The sequence below is a fragment of the Podarcis muralis genome, chromosome Z, assembly GCF_964188315.1.
Source record: "Podarcis muralis chromosome Z, rPodMur119.hap1.1, whole genome shotgun sequence".
Lineage (NCBI taxonomy): Eukaryota > Metazoa > Chordata > Lepidosauria > Squamata > Lacertidae > Podarcis > Podarcis muralis.
This window is the reverse complement of record NC_135673.1, coordinates 39,571,837-39,595,727: the sequence shown is the minus strand read 5'-3', so window position 1 is coordinate 39,595,727 and position 23,891 is coordinate 39,571,837. Positions and strand designations below refer to the sequence as shown.

General features: G+C 43.8%; 1 long non-coding RNA gene across 2 annotated transcripts; it reads left to right on the top strand.

The window, feature by feature from the left end:
- Positions 1–285: 285 nt before the first annotated feature.
- Positions 286–8,519, top strand: LOC114589243 (uncharacterized). Of its 2 annotated transcripts, none has more exons than XR_013391338.1 (3): positions 286–920; positions 6,217–6,357; positions 7,963–8,519. It is a non-coding gene; the product is annotated as an uncharacterized LOC114589243 (long non-coding RNA). The 2 variants fall into 2 exon arrangements; XR_013391339.1 differs by having other exon boundaries at positions 287–894.
- The last annotated feature ends 15,372 nt before the right edge of the window (positions 8,520–23,891 follow it).

Here is a 23,891-nt window from a genome sequence, read left to right as displayed (position 1 = left end):
GAGATGCATGGAATTGCTAGATGCTTAGCTCACATTTAAAACCCCCACAAAAAACAGCAACAGAAGATTGATCAGGATGGGGACCCTTTTAGGAGCTTTACCTGTCACTATAGTTTTGATCTGGATCAGGCCTTCTTCCTTCATTGTAAAGAAAAGCTTGCATTGGCTTGAATGGGAACCTATCTTTTAATGTGAATTGCTAGCAGAGAGGTGTTGATAGGGCAATCCAGATCTGGACTGCAGCAGGAAAGCAAAGGCTTGCTGTTCCCTTTGTCCATGCCAGATTCGCAGTCTGGGTGAAAACTCCCCTCCCCTGTCCTCCTCCTTGCTGTTTATTGTTTTAAAAGCCATTAATGCAATGACTAATAGTGTGATTGACTCTCATCTAGTTTGGCCCTAAGAAGTGCACATTTACAATGATCTGCGAAAGCTCCAGTGTACCTTTTGCTATTTCCTATAGCTCAAATGTGGCTAGTTAGGAGTCCTGCTCATACAGCGATTAAAAGAGCTTTTAATAACTTTAATCAAATGCTTTCCCACGAAATAGCCTAGTCGTGCACAAGCCTCAGCAGTAGAGAGGGACTTGCCCAGGAGATCTTTTTTTTTGTCATCCTTTAATTAGCCCTGATAATGAGGCCTCGTTTTAGAGGAAATCTTAATTTAATAGCCTTGGTATTGAATGACCTTGTTGTGGGAAAAGGCATTTGTCTGTCTGCATGTGCGGAGGAAATGCAAATAATAAAGGTTGCTTTGGCCCACTGCCAAGCAGCCATAACAAACTGAACGTCATCGCTTGAAATGTGCTTGCTTTGCAGGTCGTGCTGAAGAAGTCCCTTGCCTGGCTGGCAAAACGTGTTTCCTAACCACAGGAAGGATTTAGCCAGGGACAGAACGGTGAATACAGTATGCTATATGAGCTGGTCAGTGTGGGGTAGAGCTTAAGAGTGTTGGGTTAGGACTCCAGAGACCAGGGTTCAAATCTCCACTCAGGCATGAAGCTCGCTGGGTAGCCTGAGGCCATTCACTGTCTATTACTCTAACCTACCCCACAGGCTTGTTGTGAGGATAAAATGGAGAGGAAGAGAATCCTGCATGTTGCCTTGGAAGAAAAGTGGGATATAAGTGCAGTAAGTCCTGTATTTTTCGCTCTATAAGATGCACCAGACCACAAGACGCACCTAGTTTTTGGAGGAGGAAAACAAGAAAAAAAAATTCTAAATCTCAGACGCCAGAACAGCAAGAGGAATCACTGCACAGTGAAAGCAGCAATCCCTCTTGCTGTTCTGGCTTCTGGGATAGCTGTGCAGCCTGCATTCGCTCCATAAGACACACACACATTTCTCCTTACTTTTTAGGAGGGGAAAAGTGAGTCTTATAGAGCAAAAAATACGGTAAATAACGAAAGCACTGAATATTAACGGTGGCTTTGTTTGCTTGAAGCTCAAAGCAAGTACTTATTTTACTCCAGGAAATAAACGGCCACAGGGGCCGGATTAAACTGACCAGCGGGCCAGATTAGACCCCCGAAAGAGGCTTTGGACATGTCTGCTGTATGTTTTTCTTATTACAAAGATGTACTCCTAGCTGTCTGCCTCTTGTCACGTTTCACTGCCTGTCTGGGACAAAAAGAGCATCCCAGAGCCTTGGAACAAGCTGGGACCCAATGACCAATACAAGGTATGATATGAAATACTTAACTAGGGTTATAATGCTGGGTTATGATGATGAAGCCATCTGCACAACTCATATGTTTAAATCATCCAGGAAATCTTAAAACTGATTGCACAATGCACTTAATGTCCAAAGTCCATTTTTGGGGCCTAATCCGGCCTGTTGGTCGGTTTAATCTGGCCCCTGTGGCAGTTTATTTCCTGGGGTAAAAATATCACTAAAAAACCTCAACAAATTCAATCCTAAGAAAAGGCTAACAATTTTAGTCGGCCCTTTGGTCGGCCCTCACAGCCCTTCACTTCATCAAATCTGGCCCTCTTTGAAAAAAGTTTGGACACCACTGAAGGGTTAAAGTCAAAGAGTTCAAGAGAAGCAGAGAAGGGGGTAATGGATACTGACCCCCCCATGCCGCTTCTGTTGGAAAAGGGGCGTGGTTTAAGTAGCCTAGTCGCCCTACCCCTTCCCATTGTGCCCTGCCCCTTTCCCTGCAAGGGTTCAGGTGAGGGCAAACTGCCTTGGGGCGCAGCAAGCTTTGGTGGGGGGGGGGCTGGGGTGAGGATGCAATGCCAGTGGGATGATGGACGGGGAGATAGCAGGCAGGGAAGCTGCTGGGCAGGTGGGGGAGGGAGAGACCCTCCCCCCCAATGAAGGGTGGTGGGTCTGCAGCTGAGCCCCCCCCCCCATTTTGAGTATTCCGAATAGGAATATGGATACTATAAACCTATGCAGAAATACATACATTTCCTAAATTTCAGTTGAGTTTCCTGCATTTCAGGGGATTCGAGAACCTATTTCTTAACAGGTTTAATTGGGTTTGGTGCTTTCTCTTTGCAAGTCATTCCTTGAACAGCTTCCTGTGCAAAGATAAGGCTTGCTTTCACTGCTCTGTTCATTTGTGCATTTGACTAGTGTTGTGTGGAGGGAAATGCAACCACTGGGCTGAAAAATATCCCCCTCCTGTGTTTGAAATTCTAGAATAAGAAACTGCCTCTTTCCCCTCAGCTGCTATGTCTGTTTGTGACATCACAGGAGACCATCCATAGACAGGGCTGGGGAAACTAGGCCTCAAGGGGGGGGGGCACATTTATAAATAAACAAATGATGACTGAGGTGCCCCCCCTTGTGACACGTGTGGCATGTGGACTCCATGGCACCCTAAGATACCCTCCTTAGCACCCACCAAGGCCCCCTGACCCTCCCATTTTAAAAAAGTTTTCCCAAAATCTTTACAGTAGTACCTCGCAAGATGAATGCCTCGCAAGATAGAAAACTCGCAAGACGAAAAGGTTTTTTGTTTTTTGAGCTGCTTCGCAAGACGATTTTCCCTATGGGCTTGCTTCGCAAGACGGAAACGTCTTGCAAGTTTGTTTCCTTTTTCTTAACACCGTTAATACAGTTGCGACTTGACTTCGAGGAGCAACTTATAGCACGCGGTGTGGTAGCCTTTTTTGAGGTTTTTGAAGACTCTGGTGATTTTTGAAGCTTTCCCAAAACTTTTTCGACACTGTGCTTCGCAAGACGAAAAAAATCGCAAGACGACAAAACTTGCAGAACGAATTAATTTCGTCTTGCGAGGCACCACTGTAATTTTTACAGTGCTGCAAGACAGTTTGTTTTGGCAGTCAGGGGATTGGTATTATTTATTTATTTATTTTGCCCTTTTAGAGAGATAAACTGGTTCCTTTGACTTAAGGTCTCTGGATCCTTTTAAATAAAGTGATCTGGACAAAATGAGTAAATTAGGAAACATTTTTATTATACACACTTGCAAGTGGGGTAACCCAAGATCAGGCACATCTTCATCAGGAAAAACACATCTTATAAAGTTGCATGTCCGGCCGCAAGTCCCTCCTTCCACACCCACAAGAAGGGGCATACCAGGTTACAGAAGTATCACATCTGCCTTATTAACATTTTACCATTCCACTTCCCACATTAATCAGAATACAATACAATACAATACAATACAATACAATACAATACAATACAATACAATTACCTTTATTGGCATTTCATGTTGAGACATTTCAAAATGGCATGAGATACAAAGTCTTTCTTCTTCCTGTTTCCTGTTTCTGAGAGATTTGAATGGGGAAATCCTTTCGATTCTTCATTAATAAGAGGCAGTAGGGTGAGGGAGGCCAGGGCCACATCCACACCATGTAACGCGCTATGAAGCCGCTTTAAACACTCATGGCTTAAACACCCCCAAAGACTCTGGGAGCTATAGTTTGAAAAGGGTGCCGAGAGTTGTTAGGAGACCCCCTGTTCCCTGCCAAGAAGGGAACCCTACCTCTACCCCTACCCCTACCCCACCCCCACCCCTGACGCTAACCCTAATTCTAACCCCAACACTAACCCTTAACCCTTAACTTAGAGCTACAATTCCCAGAGTTCCCTGGCAAGAAGGGAACCCTAACCCTAACCCTGCCCCCTAACTCGAGCTACAATTCCCAGAGTTCCCTAACAAGAAGGGAACCCTACCCCTACCCCTGACGCTAACCCTAATTCTAACCCCAGTGCTAACCCTTAACCCTTAACTCGAGCTACAATTCCCAGAGTTCCCTGGCAAGAAGGGAACCCTACCCTCACCCTAACCCTCACCCTAACCCTAACCCTAAACCACCCTAACAACCCTCCATCCCCTTAACAACCTACAGTTCCCAGAATCCTTGAGGGGAAGCCATTCCTGTTTAAAGCGTCTTCATAGCACTTTCACTGGACAGTGCGCCTAATGTGGCCTAATGCTGCCTCCCTCATTTTCTTCTCTCTCCCCACTGCGCCATCACTTGCAATGCAGCAGATGTCCACCTGCAGTCTCCCTTCAAAGCTTCTTCTCTCAGGTATGGCCACGGCCTAGTCCATTGCACACTGCCAGGTTTTCACATTCACTTCTCTGATGTAAATAGGGACGTCCTGTGGTTCTCTTCATGACTTTGAAGGCTGGATTTGGGGAAAACCTCACTGGCTCCAGACATCCCTGTAAGGCAAAGGCAAACAGGTGAGTGGGATGGCCCCCGTCCGACAGCGTCCCCCCAGACTCCTCCTCTGTTTGGCTGCCTGTTCACAAACAAGGCTTCCAAACCAGTTTGCACCCATCTCAGCCAGCGTAGCCTCGCGACATCCACTAGCCTGAATGCAAACTCTTCCAACAACCATCCACCAGCTGCAGCCTCGCCAGGTCCATTGCCAGACATCTACCAGCTTCAGAGCTGAATATCAGTTGCCTTCTAGTAGTGATCCCACCAGCAAGTAAACTTGCCTTCTCCTTGCTCCACAGCATCCCAGCGCCAGGCGATTGCCTCCTTCCGCTTGCCAGCTTGCCGCCACGGGGCAGGAGACCACCTGGGCTGAGTGCCACCGAGCTGCCCATTTCTCTCTGGGGAGGGCAACTGCCGAGGCTTGCGCCTTGGCCCACATTTATACCCGCTCAGCTGCCAAATGTTTTTGTCACATCACTGTCAACCCATAGACAATGGCAGCAGCTGGGGAGGCATCATCATCACCCCCTCAGCCCTCACAATGGTGAGTGCAGCTCAGCAGCCAAAACACCCCCCTCCCCAAGTTGTGCCAATATCTGTTTTTATAGTATCCATATTGCTATTCGGAATACTCGAAATGGGGGGGGGGGCTCAGCTGCACACCGACCTCCCTTCATTTGGGGGGGTCTCTCCCTCCCCCACCTGCCCAGCAGCTTCGCAGCCTGCTATCTCCCCCTCCACCATCCCACTTGCATTGCATCCTCCACCCAGCCCCCCAAAAGCTTGCTGCGCCCCAAGGTAGTTTGCCCTCACCTGAACCCTTGCAGGGAAAGGGGCATGGCACAATGGGAAGGGGCGGAGTGACTGGGCTGCTTAAACTACACCCCTTTTCCAATGGAAGTGCCATAGGGGGTGGGTCCTCTGAGAGAGAACAACAACAGAACACAGAACAAAGAAGACGGAAGTGGCGCACAGTTCCTTACAGTTCCTTCTGTTCCCTCACTTCCAAAGAATGGAATGTCAACACATAGAGCGTGTGATCCAGTAGTCACACACACTCTGCAGCACGGGAGAGAATGAAACTCCGGACATCCAGCACCCCCTTCTCTGCTTCTCTTGAACTCTTTGACTTTAACCCTTCAGTGGTGTCCAAATTTTTTCCAAAGAGGGCCAGATTTGATGAAGTGAAGGGCCGTGAGGGCCGACCAAAGTTGTTAACCTTATTTTAGGATTGAAGTTGTTGAGCTCTTTTTTAAGATTGAAGTTGTTGAGATTTTTTAGGATTTTTACCCCAGGAAATAAACTGCCACATGGGCCAGATTAAACCGACTGGCGGGCCAAATTAGGCCCTAGCTGCTTGCGGCAGTTCACATCTGATGGCTTTTATAAACCACTCTTGAATTCCTATACCAATAATTTAGGGATTTTCACCACTTTGTAACTAGTTCAGGTTTTACTGCCTGCACAACTATTTTTGATGAATCTGACCTTTGGAGAGTTTGTAAGTAACACAAACACATGCTCATTTTCTAAACAAGGTCTTGTTAAAATGAATCTCTTCTAGCCAAGCCAAGCCAAGCATGATGGTGGTTAAAGATTCAGAAATCACTTTGCTTCAGTTGAAGATTTATGAGCATAGAAAGCCTTTTCTGCATTTCGTTATGATTTGACCCTGACCTCATTCTTCTTGGATGCAAAACACAAAGTGAGTTATGCTGTGACATCAGCTCACTGGAAACCTATAAAAGCTACTCTTGTGTTTAAGTGATTCATATTCTTGCTGTGTAAACCTTGAGTTTCATGAAGATGGATAGGAAATATGTTGGTTGCAGGAAGTATACAGGAACAGACTTAAAAATGGAAATAAGTAGCCAAGATACTCAACTTTCCACTTTGCATTTAGGACAAGCACAATGTCTGGCTTGGAGCTGAGCTACAAATCTGTTGCAGCTCTTGCTGGATTGTGCCATTTCAGAATGCAGGGATGGAAATAATACATTTGTATGTTACAATGAAAACAAAGCTCCCTGCAGACATATCGGTTGAGGGCTTGTTATTGGTTAGGGAAACAGTCTAGAAGAGGTATAGCTGGATATATTGATATCTGATTCTTTTTTGCTCCAGGAGTAATTACTTCAACTGTAAAATTAAGCTTTCCTCTTTCTTTTCTAAATTCACTTTTTCAAAAAGTATTTAACATGTTGATTTCCTTAAAATTAAGTAAAAGCATAATTTGTGTTGGAAAAATTGGGCTTAGGGACATGTTATTCACACCACTTCAAAGTGCCACACCACTCTTACCAGTATTGGGAGTAAGTTTGGGCTAGTTAAAGGGGTTGTTTAGTGAAGGCTAGAGAAGAATGAAGTTTGCCACTTGGTGGCATTGGTGAAGTTAACAACAAAACTACCAGACTTTTAGAAGACATCTGAAGGCAGCCCTGTTTAGGGAAGCTTTTAATGTTTAACAGACTATTGTATTTTAATATTTTGCTGGAAGCCGCCCAGAGTGGCTGGGGAAACCCAGCCAGACGGGCAGGGTATAAATAATAAATTATTATTATTATTATTATTATTATTATTATTATTATTATTATTATTATTATTATTTGGCTGGTTTGCTTGCCTCCTTTCCCACTCGCTGTGTATGCCACAGCCTGTGCCATCACAAAAGACAAGCACAGATCAGCAGGAATTAAAATAGCTCCTATTGTATGTTTTTAAAGACCAAGCTAAATAAAAAAGATCTTTAGTAGCTGCAGAAAAAGATTAAGATATAGCATCAGCCCAAACACTTTGAGAGAGTGCCACAACTGAGGAGGCCCTTCCTCTGGCTGAAACTGCCTAATCTTTGAAGCTGCAGAAGGACTTCAGAAGGCAACCTTTATATTTGTCATGGTCCTTTAGATGGTAGATTGGTTCTTTCAAATTTCCTTAAGTTCTGCCTCTCTGGCTTATAAATGTTGCCTATTGTGATTTTTAAAAATACATGTTCAAAATGCAGTTATAACAAGGCTAATGTAAGTGTTGTATTTTTAAGAACTGCCCCTTGGGGGCAGAGCATGGTTAGAGATTAGAGAAATCCGCTTCTCTCTCTCCGTGTCTCTCTGTCTGTCTGTCTCTCTCTGGATCTCATTGCTAATTTATTGATCATTTTGAGAACGTTTAGTTAAGCCCTAGTGAGGGACTATCGTTTCTATGTACATTGCCCTGTGAAATGTCAGGGCCTGTAAAGGGAAAGGAAATAAAATATTTCATTTCCCTTCTGTGGTCTTGCAACTCAGATTGAACTGCACCTTTTTGACCCCTGCAGCTTGCCGTGGATATGGCCATCTTCCAGAGGTCTCTCACGTTGTCACTTCCTGCCTACCTTCATTAAGGAAAAATGGCCGATTCGATGGGAAACATGACAAGATGTACAGGATTCTTCTAACCTCATTAGACAGTGAGGTTGAGGGAGTCCTGATGATGCTGATTGTAATGGAAAGCTTGGTGGAGAGAGGTCAGATAGTTGTGTCTGGAAAAAGAGATGACCGAGGCATTTAACAGGACACACTATGGAGATGTGCAGCAAATTAAGGGACACACACAGTACAAACAACTGGGGAGAAATCCAGCACTAGGTTGGTTTTTTGGGGTGGGTGGAGGTCTTGGGTAAGTGCCCCTGAGTGTAGGCCACCTTCTTTGTACAAACTCTTACCATCCTCGCTACCATTGGCACTGGCTGCTCTCATGCCAGGGAGAGTTCTGATGATGTAGGCAGGAACATCGTTTGCTTATCCTGCTTTCGGTTGGTGCTGCTTGCTTGCTTATCTTCTCTGGGCCAGATGAAGGGTGAATAAACAAGTAGCAACTACATGGAAGAGGAGGAGGCAGTGGTGAGATGTTAGACTCTTCACAGATTCCTAAACATAAAGGGCACTGGCAAATGTCTGACCATACCTACCCCTGATGCTGCTCCTGGCTAGAAAAAGAGGGCATGAAAACTTGTAAGGAAGAGAAAGAAAGAAGCACCCCAGAATCTAGAGTTTGTAATATTTGGAAATATATTGATTCCTTTTACTAGAGCAATTGTTATCCCAGGCTCAGTATGTTAGAAGAGCAACAGCAGGGATCATTCTGTTAGTAAACTAAGGGTTAGCTCTGTTGACTGCTAGACATCCAGCCAAGAGGGCAGTTGTGGTGTAGAAGGTGTTACCTAGCAACCAGTCAGCGTGGCATGATTGTTCCTGAGGTAACTGAAGTTCTGATGCGCTGTGTAGTTCTGAAGGAGTTGAATATCTAACCCTGCTCTTAACAAGGCCTGAATTAGCAAAGACAAAACATCATCTGTCCCTTTCCCCTCAAATTATATCCTGTTTTAATTCAGTTTACACAGCAAAATGGTAGATTTTTTTTTCTCTGGAGTCTGTCTGAGTTATTCAAGTGCCTCTGCTAGCACTGTATACATGACCCCTCTTGTCATAATACTAGGAGGAAGGGCAGTAGCTCAGTGGTAGTGCATCTGCTTTGCATGTGTCCCAGGATCCCCAGGTAGGGCTAGGTGAGAACCCTGTTTGAAACCTTGGAGAGCTGCTGCCAGTCAGTGTAGACAATTCTGAGGTAGATGGATGCAATGGTCTGACTCTGCACAAGGCAGATTCCTATGTTCCTATATTAGAATTCAGGGACATCTAATGAAGCCAAATGCTGGAAGGAAAAAAGGAAAGTACTTTACACAACTCATGGTATACGCACTTCCCCAGGAGACAGTGAAGGCCACCAACTTGGATGTTTTTAAAAGAGGATTGGACAAAACCATGGAGGATAAGGAGATCAGTGCTATGCTTTATCTCTACTGTTGGAGGCAGGATTCTTCTGAATACCATTTTCTGGAAATCACAGGTGCTGCCGAGTTCAGACTCTGTATTTATATGGTTGGTTCCTGTGAGGAGAGGGTGCTGGACGGGCATTTCACTTGATCCAGCAGGGCTCTTCTTCAATATTTATGTTCTTGGCAGAAATGTTGATAGCCTTATCCTCTGCTATGCACTCCCCACCCCTACCAATAATCTATCACAAAGGTGGATGGGTCAAATAAATAAAATAATAAACCACATTGATAACGGACTGGATGTGAGCCAACAAACTTGAGGCTCAATCCAGATAAGACTGTTAGTGAGTGGTTCTCTAGACCAGATGAATGGGAGTTTGCCTGCTTTTTGGTGGGGTTACATTCCCTCTGAAAGGGCAGATACATAGGGGTACTCCTGGATCCTTTGCTGTTGCTTGAGGCTCAGGAGACCTCAGTGGCCTACCATCAGTTTCAGCTGGTAGCCCAGTTTCTGAGCCTAGTTCAAATTACTGTTTTTGACTTATAAAGCTCCAAATGACTCAGGACCGCAATATCTCAAGAATCACCTCTCTTCATATGAGGTCCAGAGAGACAGCAACAGGAGAATGGGGCTTTTCTGTGGAGGCTTCCCATTTGTGGAATACTCTCCCAAGGGAGGCTTGCCTGCCACCTTCATTACCTATCATTAGGCAAAAACTTTCTCTACAACCAGGCCTCTGGCTGAGTAAACATTCTATGCCCTTTTAAATATACAGTATAGGGGGTGGGAGGGTGGGCGTGTTTATTGACTTGTTTTTGTTGTGTATTTTGTGTTCTCATTTTGTATTTTTTATGTTTACAACATAAAATTATGTTTACAACATAATCTTTAGATGAAAGGCGGTATGCAAATGTAATAAATAATAATAATGATTTGAAATGAAGTGAGCCAATCTTTTTGCCTTCTGAAAGTTATTGTGTGTGTGTGTTAAGTGGTGGGTATTCTGGAAGATGGAGCTGTGTTGAATTAGAGTGCTTCTCAAACTTGCAAATCAGATTTTGAGTTTCCATTTCCATTGATGAATAGTCAATTTTGATGTGTGTAGTTCCGGAACTCCAACCTGGAATTATTCATTTTGGCAAAACATTTAATTTGCTTCATGAGCTCTCATTTTGGCTAATTCACTTTGACATCAAGGCATACATTTTTGTTTCCATTAACATGATGATGAAGTGTGTGTGTGTGTGTGTGTGTGTGTGTGTGTGTGTGTGTAGCTGCCAATGATGGCATTAAGCTACAAAGTCACAAAATTTGGAGAAGCCCAGGAATGCACCGGCAATCTTTAAGAATTTTTAAAATACTGTACATTTAAAGAGAGTATTTGTTTTGAGTATCCATTATGAGAAGTTCTCAAATGGTGGTCTACAGACCACTAGCAGCCTGTGAGCTCCACGCAGCTGATTTGCAGAAAGCCCATGGAGTAATCAAGAATATCTGAACTTGATTTATTCTTTTTGATAATGGAGATGAAGGCCATATTGACCAGGACTGGATATCAACCTGTTACACTGTAGCCTATCTGCTTCCTGGTGTATCTGAGTAGGATTGTTGTGCCCAGTGGGTTAAAAATAGGATTGGACAAATCCATGAAGGTGGAATAAAGGTTGGAGGCCGTATACCTCTGAATATTGGTTGCTGGAAATACCAAATTGAGGCATTGGTTGGAGAAAGAGGATTCAGTCCATTTGCACCCACCTGCCCTGTTCCTTGAATGGTATGGATAAAGGGGAAGGGGAACAATGAGATGGGAAGAGTCCTGTGAGTCTTCTCCTCCAAACGTACACTGCTCACATGAGTGGACCATTTCTGCAAGCACTTACTTTTTTTTTTATTAAAATTTTAACAATTTTTTCTTTTACAAATTATTCAAACATTTACATATTTACCATATTACCAAATTTTTGACTTCCACCAGCTCCTCCCACAATCCTCATATTTGTATATTTATTACACATTTCCTTTATAATATATTGCCAATTGATAATCTCCTCTCTTCTCATTTTCTTTTACAATACCCTTTCTCATCACAAAGCCTCTTTAAAACCGACTAGCGTTGTCTGTTCATCACAGATATTTTCCAGATAAATCGTAAACTTTCTCCAATCCTCAGTGCCATTTCTGCAAGCACTTACATTAGGAGTGTGGAACCACAGGCCTAGGGGGAGAATGTGGTCCTGCCGGCCTACTCTCAGACCATGCCCCTCTTCCCAAGCCATACCTCTCACTGGCCCTGCTTTTTTACCCTGAGTTGTGGTGGGTTTTTTTTTAATAAAAGAAAAAATCTGTATGGAACATTCCCTTGAACTCTGATAACGCCCTTTGCTTGCCTGCTTGGAGGATAGAGAGGGATGTGCAAGTGTGTGTAGAAACAAGCCTATTGTCAATTTAAGATTTGAACAGAGTGCGACTAGGTTGGTGAAGTGTAGTGTATTGGGTTTGATTGTTTGGTTTTTGGAGCTAGGTTCCATGAAACCTGAATAGTTTAAGTGGGACTTGGAATCTCCCCCTTCCAACCTTCTGCATTAGAGTATTGATTCTTATTTATTTATTTAGGTAAGCACTATTTTCGTCAATCTTTTAGTGCTGTTTTTTTACTCCACTCGTCAGGCAAAGCCATATAAGTCATTCCTGTGACAAGCATACAGCCAACACCGTATACCAAGCACTGACAATTAAATAAAATAATACGGATTATTAGTGAAAATCTGCTGACATAACTTGGCTGGAAATGCAGGCATCCTTGTATTCTTGGCAAACTTCGCTTGTTGTTTAACCACTTAATCCTTTTGCTTCCTGCATTTTGTAAGCCTCGTGGAAGGCTCAAATTGCCATGACTTTGTGCTTTCTGGTCAGAAGGATCCTGAGGGTGATGATGGTTGGCCCCTGAAATTCCCCAAGAGGTAGACTCTCAAATGCAGGCCTCAGACTTGCATGCAGGAGAAGCCTTAACAGAGAGTGAGGCTTCTATCCTTGGTCGTAGAGGAGATAATTTGCTGGCCTCCTGGGTCTCAGATGACTCCTTCCCTGAACTGCATGCCAGGCAAGAGAGCTTTCCACCTCTGCATTACTATGCCTGGGGTCTAAAAGAGGCCTTTCAACCTCAACCAAGAACACGTGCACTAAATATGCAAGTGTCTATTCAGAAGTGAGCTGCACTGAATTTAAGGGGGTTACTTTCAAATGAATATATGGATAATTTTTTAAGGCATTACTGCTGAACAATATGGTTCTTGTTTTGCTAACCAAGTGAAAGTAATTCCTTTCTGACTTTACTGTATTCTGCACATAGAGAGAGATGCAGAGCACAGAAGTCTACCAATTGTCAGACAGCTGGGAAAAAACCCTTTAAAAAAGTAAAATGATGATGGTGAGAATGGTGGAAACAAATCAATTTATGTTTATCAATGCTTTGCCCATTCCAAAAGTTCTGAAAAAGATCTGTTCATATATCCATCTGTCCATCTATCTTATGCAGAGAGAGAGAGAGAGAAACAATTTCAAAAGCCAGAAAAAATGTAGGGGAAACTATCAGGGAGAAACTCTGATAGGATGGGAAAATGTGGCATCTCCAAGAGGTGTTTTTTGGGGGGGTCACATAAAATGAAGCTGGGGACCTTTTAGGTCTTGGCCAATGGTTGACTACCTGTGATATAAAACGTTTGTCAGATCCAGGTCAGCGCTGGAACAGAATTGCTGACTTCCTACTGATCTTTGACTATCCAGACCAATACTACTTCATTGGGAGCTATCCATGGTTCTGACTTCACCATCCAAAGTGGCCAATACCACAATAAGCCTGCAATTTGTGCACATTTAAGTTGTGCACATTCAGCTTTACACACATGGCATTTTTTTAAAAAAAGTGTGTGTGTGTGTGTGTGTGTGTGTGTGCGCGTGAAAAATAGGAGGGATTCCAGGAAAAATAACTTTAGCAATTCCAATTGACTATATCCAATTTTGTCTTTTGGCACAATCTCCAGAACACAACCCCTGTGTAAGTTGAGGGTTTATTGTATAGATTCCAGCCCTGAACTGGAGATAAATTACATAGGCCTAGGGTGGTGTGGATTGTTGGTTGAACTGGAGGGACCTGGGTTCAAATGATTACATAGCCATGAAGTTCACTCCAGGGGTTAGTCTTTCACCTGCTGTATTTTAGCCTTGTTGTTTAGTCATTCAGTCATGTCCGACTCCTTGTGACCCCATGGGCCAGAGCATGCCAGGCACTCCTGGACCTACTCTGAGTAGAACTTAGCAACAACCCCATATGTCACAATGTTAAGACAACAACAATGTGCTTTTCTTACATCTTTATATTGTATATATGTTTGACCGTGTTAAAAAAAAAAGAATATATATATATATATATATATATATATATATATGTTGTTGTTGTTGTTGTTGTTTAGTCATTAGTCGTTCAGTCATGCCCGACTCTTCATGACCCCATGGACTAGAGCCCACCAGGCACTCCTGTCTTCCACTGCCTCCCGCAGTTTGGTCAGATTCATGTTGGTAGCTTCGAGAACACTGTCCAATCATCTCGTCCTCTGTCGTCCCCTTCTCCTTGTGCCCTCAATCTTTCCCAACATCAGGGTCTTTTCCAGGGAGTCTTCTCTTCCCATGAGGTGGCCAAAGTATTGGAGCCTCAGCTTCAGGATCTGTCCTTCCAATGGACATCACTATTGGGAAAACCATAACTTTAACTATACAAATCTTTGTCGGCAAGGTCTCTGATTTTTAAGATGCTGTCTAGGTTTGTCATCACTTTTCTCCCAAGAAGCAGGCGTCTTTTAATTTCATGACTGCTGTCACCATCTGCAGTGATCATGGAACCCAAGAAAGAAAAATCTCTCACTGCCTTCATTTCTTCCCCTTCTATTTGCCAGGAGGTCCTGGGACCAGTGGCCATGATCTTCGTTTTTTTGATGTTGAGCTTCAGACCATATTTTGTGCTCTCTTCTTTCACCCTCATTAAAAGGTTCTTTAATTCCTCCTCACTTTCTGCCATCAGGGTTGTGTCATCTGCATATCTCAGGTTGTTGATATTTCTTCTGGCAATCTTAATTCCAGTTTGGGATTCATCCAGTCCAGCCTTTCGCATGATGAATTTAGCCTAGTCATCCTCAAAGGGTTGTTGCAAAGATAACATGAGAAAACCTTATGGAAGCCATTCTGAACTCCTTGGAGAAAGGGTGGGATACAACTGTTTTGTATTTTTTAGAAAGCACATACCTCCTTAGACTTTTCCATGTGTAAATGCAATCGGTTAGATTGAATTAATCGAATAAAAACCAGGCAGCGAATCAGCCTTTTTTTAAAAAAAAAAAAAGACAAAAAGACTTTAAATGGCTGACAGCCTTAGGAGGACAGAAACCATTTTGAATTTTGTTTTTCCTCAAGAAGGAAGATAATTGTGTTCTGAAAAGCTTGAAGGCTGTTATTGCTAAGTTTTTGGATTTTTATTTTTTCCATGTAGAGAAAGGATGTTGTGTTTGAAAATCACAGTGGGACAGCCATGACAGTGGGACAGTCAGATACTTAATTTAAAATGAATACAGTTGTAAACTTATTTCTAGAGTGATATTAATCAGTATTATTCCTCCTTGATTTATCTTGTGAAAATAAACTGGTTAAATGTTATAAAATATTTTTACCCCAGCTCTGAATTACCGGAATCCATGAGGCAAGTTGCAAAATAAAGTCACAATAAAACTTTAAAACAGGGTCATGGAACCTTTCTTTCAGCCTGAAGGCTGTATTTATATATTCAGCAATGTATTTGCTACTTATCGCCGGGAGCTACTCCCAGAATTAACCTTTCCCCTCTAGCTCTAATTGCAGCCTGTCTAGTTTTCATTCTGCCTCGCCTCACCTTCTCTGTTCTCTTCCACTTATAAACTTCCTGGGACTTGATTTTATTTGAATGAGCCAGAAGAAGAATGTGGTGGGAGTCAGCTGGAGCTGCAACACCTGCATCCTCCCGACTGTCCTGGCTCTTGTTGGATGAAGAACTCAAACTTGGATTATTGGCCAACAACTTCAGCACAGCAAGGGTTAAAGGCACAACAGGTGTTAAGCATGGCTAAGCTAACTTAGACATTTATCTGACCATCGACACATGCGCCTGGCCTCCTGCTTTAAAAGAGCAGGGTGGGCACAGCTTTAGCATGGCAAGCAAAAAAATCATTTTTGGATTGAGCAAGCTAATGGGCAATCCTTCAAAAGGGCCGTACCTGAGCTGTCTGATCATGTTGAAGCTGGTGTCTCTGTGTCCTAGGTGATAGAGCTGGAGGAGACTTCTCTTCTGGCACCTATCCTGTGGGTGGGGAGAGTACTGAGATGAAGCAATGGGAGTGTCTGATAGTACCTTAGTGGGCTTCTCTTCTGACAACCTGCCTGACCCTTCCCTGGGGTCTGACACCTGTGGTGTCCTTCCCAGATAATTCTGCAGCTTTCCAGGCACTATATATGACCCAGCCCAGCCCATTGTGTCCCTCTTCAGAATCATCAGGCTCCATCTCTTCAAGCTCCTCCACTCTTCTTCTTGATCTGACCAGCCCCTCCAAGACATATCCATGGAAATAATGGCACTGCAAGGATCATTCCTTAGTTTGTATACCAACTATACAGTTGTCAACCTTCATGTGTTGTTAGCCTTCACCTCCCATAATCCCTGGTCACTGGCCATGCCTTCTGGGGTTGATGGGAGTTGGAGTCTAGCAACATCTGGAGGGCCTTTGGCTATTCACCAATGATGTACACATTAATAGTTATTCCAGTTCTCAGTGTACTGGGCCTTACGGCACCATGCACCCACAAGAGAGACATGTCAGTAGGCTCAGGGGACAAAAATATATATGATGTTTTTAAAGAAACCCCCAGAACAGTCCAGGGAATATGGATTACTCTTGTGGGGGGAGGTGGGGGGACGACAGAAAACCAGGGGAATGGAATGGAATATCTTTGAAAAGGCCATAGCTGGTTGGCATCCTGAACAGAACTCCTCCACACTGGACCATTTTTGTTGTGGGTCTTGCCTGTATTCATCTAATGCTTCCCTGGTTTCCAAGCAATTTGCAGAGTTATAATCAATGCAGGAGGCCAGACTTCTATTAAAGACCTTTGAATCATTTCTCCCTTTCCTCTGTATTATTACTTTCAAGACATGAGGTGAAGGATTGTGAAATGTTAACCTTCTGTATTTCTCCAATCAGATGCTGCAACATTAATTGCAAACCTCTTGATCTTCTAGAGGTGTTGAATAGAATTCAGTTGATGAATGAAATGGTGATAATTGGTTAATGGCTTATATTGCCCCCATTCTACTCTCCCCAGCCTTTTATCTTAATTGTCCGCTGAAGTGCTCTGACTAACTTCTTTCAACCCCCCACTTTACCTCATGTTTCTTCAATTAATTTCAGAGACTAACCTTCCCTTGTCAAGATGCTGGCCCTCAAAACTTCAGTATTTTAATGCATGGTTATCCTTTTGCTTGGGGTTTAGTCCCTAGCCTTGCAGAAATGAGGCAGGCAGCTACATTCTCATCATTAATGACACATACTGGTTATGAACAGCATTCCCAACCTGGTGCCTTCTGATTATTTCGAACTCCAACTCTCTTGAGCCCCAGCCAACGCACTGTAGTCCAAAAAGAAAATGACTGTGCTGATTGGGGCTGATGGGAGTTGGAGTACAACAAGATTGGGCAGAGGTTGATTTAGGGCAGTGTGCGTGGTGTGCTTGCACCAGGCGTGCAGCCAAGGAGGGTCCCTTTTCAAAGCCTGGTAAGTACTTGCCTGGCTTTGGAAAGGAGACTTTGGAAAGGAGGACCCTCATACTATGGTGCAAGGTCATTTAATGTCCTCCCCCATCCCTTGTGGTAGCACCTTAAGCTGGGCTTTGGGAGGGAGGCATGAGGGCTCTGACAGGGTCAAAGAGTCCTCCTGCATCCTTCCCAATCTGAGCAAGTGCTTACTGGGTTTTAGGAAGGAGGTAGGAGGGCTCTAGGGATGCGGGTGGTGCTGTGGTCTAAACCACAGAGCATAGGGCTTGCCAATCAGAAGGGGTGAGCTCCCGTTGCTCGGTCCCTGCTCCTGCCAACCTAGCAGTTCGAAAGCATGCCAAGTGCAAGTAGATAAATAGGTACCGCTCTGGTGGGAAGGTAAACGGCATTTCTGTGCGCTGCTCTGGTTTGCCAGAAGCACCTTTGTCATGCTGGCCACATGACCTGGAAGCTGTCTGCGGACAAATGCCGGCTCCCTCGGCCAGTAAAGCGAGATGAGCGCCGCAACCCCAGAGTTGTCAGTGACTGGACGTAACAGTCAGTGGTCCCTTTACCTTTAGGAGGGCTCTAGGACCCTGCTAGAGCCTCACGCCTATTTCCCAAAGCCTAGCTTAATCTGCTGCTACAAGGGCTGAGGGGAGGGCATCAAATGGCCTTGCACATGGCAGCATTGTACCAGGGTCAACCCCAGGTTGTGGAAGGATGGTCAAGTGAGAGACAGATTAGAGCAGTGTTGGAGAAGCTGTGACACACCAGGCCCCAACTCCCATAATCCATAATCAGTAGCCATGTTGATTGGGGCTGATGGGAGTTGGCCTCCACTGTCAAGGGTTCCTTGCCTCTATCAGGATCAGCTATGGTTTGGTAGCCCCAGATGAATGAGGAGGAGGAGGAAGGAGGAGGAGCAGATGTTTGGGGCTGGAAGACTGGCACCTGTGGATGGCAAAAGGAGGTCTTCCATTTGCGACTCTAGATGTCCGAGAGAGGGAAGTAGATCTGGTGGCTCTCTTCTCAGCCCTGCTCATCGAGTGCAGAGTCACACTGGGGAGTGGGGAGGACTTTGACCAGCCAGTCAGAGGGGCTGAGCAGGAGGAGGTAGCAGTGGAGCTGAAGGCAGGACACAGTCTTGTCTCTGAAAACCAGGTGCCACCTTCATAGATGGTATCAGGTTCATCTGCAGGTGTGCATGCAGCAGACTTGTTGCAAGAAAGCTATGGGTGACCTCAACTTTAAAAGCTTGGTGGGATGGGTGTGTCAATTGTTGGGACATCTTCATAGCTTCTGTTTGTTCATGAACCTCTTGCTTTGCTCATGTACTTCTGGCATGGATACTGACTTCTGGACCTTGTGCTTGCTGTTGAACCTGTACTGCTATTAGCCCGAATAAAGATCTCTCACTTATTCTTAAGTAAGAGCCATTATTGTGGTGTTTTGGGATGGGAGTCTGACAGGTTCCCCATCCTTTGATTGTGGGCTTGTATTCTTATCAGAAAAGCATAAGCAATAGGACAGCTTGGTGGTTTTGTACTTCCTGCCATTTTATAGTTCTTCAGCAAGCTTTCCATCTTGCTTTTTTGCTTGCCCTGATTTTAACAGAGTTATTTTGACTAACAAATGCATTTTTATGCTAAATGTACTCTAGCATATGCATTTTTGTACACATTACGTAGCTGGAGAACTGCATGGCAAAATTCAGAGAAAGGCAAATTTTGAAGGATGACTGTGTTTTGGTTCACATACTGTTTTGGAAAATGAGAATTAGGTAGATTCACCTCTGAATATAATCTGAACTGAATGCTTTCCATATCCTTACCTGTACTTTTATCAGCTGTGCTGCAGAGGTAATTTCAGTAGATACAGCTAGCTAGGCAAGAAAGAAAGAAAAATCTCCATTTGCTGAAGTTCTTCCTTATACCCCACAATTAAAGGCAATCCCTCATGGCACATGTTTGTTGTGCAAGGCATAGCATTTGCAATCCTTATCTTTGAGTTACTGTGGCTAGGAAACTGAGCTACAGATCAGGAAGTCCCAGCACCAGCTTTTCGTATTTGCATTGTGGAGGGAATCATATTGATCTACCTTACACATTTGTTGGAAGACAGGGTGGTTAACTAGTGGGTCTCCAAATGTTGCTGGACTTCACTTATCATCTCCAGCATGGCCAAGGGCAACTGTGGTCCAACAGTATTTGGAGGGCCACAGGCCCTCCATTCCTGCTTTATAAGTAATAAATACATGCTAAGCATTGATGGTTTTTGTTCTGCTGCAATTTTTTCAGACACAATGCAGAAACAGAAGGAACTTTTCTTCAGCTATCTGTATCTTTTAGAATGTTATTAAGTTGTGACAGGTGCTCTAGGTTCCTCCCCACCCTTACTGTGTGATCCGCAGAATGGCTTCCCTAATACAGCCTCTCACTGAACACTCTGATTCCTATACCAGTTGTGTCTCATGTCCATTCTACAGCAAAGGCAGGGATCCTGTAGCTCTCCTGATATTGCAGGACTGCCGTTCCCCTAATCTCTGATGGTTTTCTATGCTAACTGGGGCTGTTGGGAATTGGAACCCACCATCATCTGTAGTACTAAGAGTACTTCATTGCTATTTTATAGTTTTTACTTGGTTAAAATAATCCCTGTATGTTTGACAACTGCAGTCTTTGAATATTAGCGTTAACTACTACACTTACACAATTTGAGAACTGGAATTGGCTCTTCTAAATCCAGAGGTGCATTCAGCCACAGCTGGTGCCATGTTTTATCTCTGCTGGCAAGATGAACTCTCAGTATGAGCTCTCAGGCTTTTGCCCATTTGGTTCATGTATGGTAACGAGGCGGATATATCAAGGTACACAGCTCCTGTCAGCTTGGTTTTCTAAAATGGATGATCATTTCAACAATACCCGCCTTTTGTGGATTGCTCCTGTCAGGGAATTGGTTGCATGTTAGGCTTTGATTTATTACAGAATGTATCAAAGACAATTTAATTTTGCTTTAATGACAGGGAAGCAAACAAATTAGAAGCAGATGTATTAATTTACAAAAATAATTTTCTCTTAGTGTTGGCAATTGCACAGTCTGGCTAACGATTAGTATTGACTCATGTCATAATATTGGCTGCTATTGTCATCTTGATTTATTGTTGCACCAATGTTCATGGGTGAATGTGTTAAGCACGCATACACAATTTTAGGTAACAGACAGAAATATTGTTTACATTTTCCTGCTCATTTTGTCATTGTTTAGGCAGATGGAAGGTGTTCTTCCATTTTGGTCAATTAGCAAAGAAGGTCTTATCCATTATTACCAATAACATTTTTCAATATGACTGTAATCAACAGGAGCATCACACACTTGTAATGGAGTCTGATGCCCATGGTCATCCCACCACCAAAGCTCTTGCAACATGGGAGTTGCGCTTAACATTGCTGTTTTACCTGACACCTGAAGATTTCAGCAGCATGGAGAGTGCGGGACTGTACCTGGAATAGTCAAAACTTGCATGTGGAAGGCCTTTTGTTCAATCCTTGACATATTCAGTTAAAAAAAAGGAGCAGGTGATTATAAAAATGCTGGAATCTGAAACCTTGGCAAGGCAGTGAATAGATAATATTCACTTCAAGTTTCCAGACCTTCAAATTCTAAGTCTCCTTCCCCCAGTTCTGTCTCATTGGGAGTAAGTCCAAAACACCAGGGACAGTCAGTTCCTTTCAGAGATGCCTCGCAGTTTCAGCAGAGGCTCTTCCCACAAAAAAAATAAGAATCTTCAACTTTAGTGCCCTAGGAAGGCTTAAATATAGGACTCCTGTGCTGCCCCAGGAGCAGTGGGCAGGGTAGACAAACATACACTGTTGATATTTGTTCTCAGGCCATATCCAGTGGCAGTTATAGAGGACCATCTTGATGAAAACCTCCAACAGGGAAGCAAGGACCACCTTTCTCCAATCTTTAGGCAGCAGCTTACCCATCCTATTTCTTGTTTTCATTCAGTTTCTTCTCCATCTCTCAGGTTTTATATATCCTCCCTGTCTCCCTTCTGTTCCTTTTGCCAAAGACATAGCAGCTGGGCTCCTTCCCGGCCATCAGGCACCTGCTGGAGAGTGCTCCGCCCTTCTTCTACAGGTGGAGTCTCCAGGCAATTTCCATATGTGGCCTGTTCAGGAGTCATTACCTGGTTGGCGCCTGCTTTTGCAGATCAGGGCTCACTTAAAGCACTAGAAGCCAGCAAATGACCAGCAAGCCCTGATGGCCTATTCCTCACCTGCTGCATATCGAAGTAAAAATAGAAGCATCCTGTCATGATCATATTAATTCAGTCATGGAGCACAGCAGCACTATAGTGCATTCCAAGAGATCCACTTACTCTAACAAAGCACAGGACTGGACTGAAGCCTTTTATTCCACCAGCATCAGATCACCACCTGATAGACTCAATCCCTTCCTTGAGGCCTTAAATAGACAGGCCTGTGGCTTAGAGCCTACTCTACCTTTCTGACAATTCCTTCCAGTTTCATTGCTTGCAGATGGTTTGACGTGTGAGTTGTATGGGTGGGCAGGATTCCTTGTGGGAGCCCATGCTCTAAAAGAATGGACTCCAGAGGTCCTGATTTAGGGCTCCCAAAACCTTTGGAGATCATGTTGAAACCAAGGTGCTGGGATTCTAGCACCTCTGCATCTGGTACAGCAGGTCTGAAGGATCTGGCTGGCCCTTTCTTTTCTGAGTCAAAGAAGGGTCCTGATGAGACATAGTACTAAATTTGTTTGCTTAGGATGAAGCACTTCTGTTTCCTTTTGCAATATTTATTATGGGTCGTATCCAGTGCTAGTTGTACTCAAGAACAGACTCACTTAGGTTCATTAATTTCAATGGACCTACTCTGAGTAGAACTTAGCAACAACCCCATATGTCACAATGTTAAGACAACAACACAATGTGCTTTTCTTACATTTTTATATTGTATATATGTTTGACCATGTAAAAAAAAAAAGTGTATATATATATATATATATATATATATATATATATATATATTTGCTTTCGTAGATTTTCACGGGTACAGGACAAAGACATAGCAGCTGGGCTCCTTCCCGGCCATCAGGCACCTGCTGGAGAGTGCTCCGCCCTTCTTCTACAGGTGGAGTCTCCAGGCAATTTCCATATGTGGCCTGTTCAGGAGTCATTACCTGGTTGGCGCCTGCTTTTGCAGATCAGGGCTCACTTAAAGCACTAGAAGCCAGCAAATGACCAGCAAGCCCTGATGGCCTATTCCTCACCTGCTGCATATCGAAGTAAAAATAGAAGCATCCTGTCATGATCATATTAATTCAGTCATGGAGCACAGCAGCACTATAGTGCATTCCAAGAGATCCACTTACTCTAACAAAGCACAGGACTGGACTGAAGCCTTTTATTCCACCAGCATCAGATCACCACCTGATAGACTCAATCCCTTCCTTGAGGCCTTAAATAGACAGGCCTGTGGCTTAGAGCCTACTCTACCTTTCTGACAATTCCTTCCAGTTTCATTGCTTGCAGATGGTTTGACGTGTGAGTTGTATGGGTGGGCAGGATTCCTTGTGGGAGCCCATGCTCTAAAAGAATGGACTCCAGAGGTCCTGATTTAGGGCTCCCAAAACCTTTGGAGATCATGTTGAAACCAAGGTGCTGGGATTCTAGCACCTCTGCATCTGGTACAGCAGGTCTGAAGGATCTGGCTGGCCCTTTCTTTTCTGAGTCAAAGAAGGGTCCTGATGAGACATAGTACTAAATTTATATATATATAAATTTTTATATATATATATATATATATATATATATATATATATATATATAAATTTATATATATATATATATAAAATTTGTTGTTTAGTCATTTAGTCGTGTCCGACTCTTCGTGACCCCATGGACCAGAGCACGCCAGGCACTCCTGTCTTTCACTGCCTCCCGCAGTTTGGTCAAACTCAACTTCATAGCTTCAAGAACACTGTCCAACCATCTTGTCCTCTGTGATCCCCTTCTCCTTGTGCCCTCTTTCCCAACATCAGGGTCTTTTCCAGGGAGTCTTCTCTTCTCATGAGGTGGCCAAAGTACTGGAGCCTCAGCTTCAGGATCTGTCCTTCCAGTGAGCACTCAGGGCAGGTTTCCTTTAGAATGGATACGTTTGATCTTCTTGCAGTCCATGGGACTCTCAAGAGTCTCCTCCAGCACCATAATTCAAAAGCATCAAATCTTTGGCTTCAACCTTCTTTATGGTCCAGCTCTCACTTCCATACATCACAACTGGGAAAACCATAGCTTTAACTATACGGACCTTTGTCGGCAAGGTGATGTCTCTGCTTTTTAAGATGATCCTAGTGATCTCTGCTGTAAATTATGCCATGACTGCAGCTCTCATTTGCCCTTCATATCCAATCTAGCTCCATTTCTTTAATCTGTCTTCAAGCATGATAGAGATCATGGACATTACTTCAGGGCTGCATCATGTGGCACTCCAGGAAGCAGTAAAACAATTAGGATGCAAATATTGTCAGCATTTCATTATGCTGTGGCTGGAGATTCATGCCTGCACCGATATGCTGTGT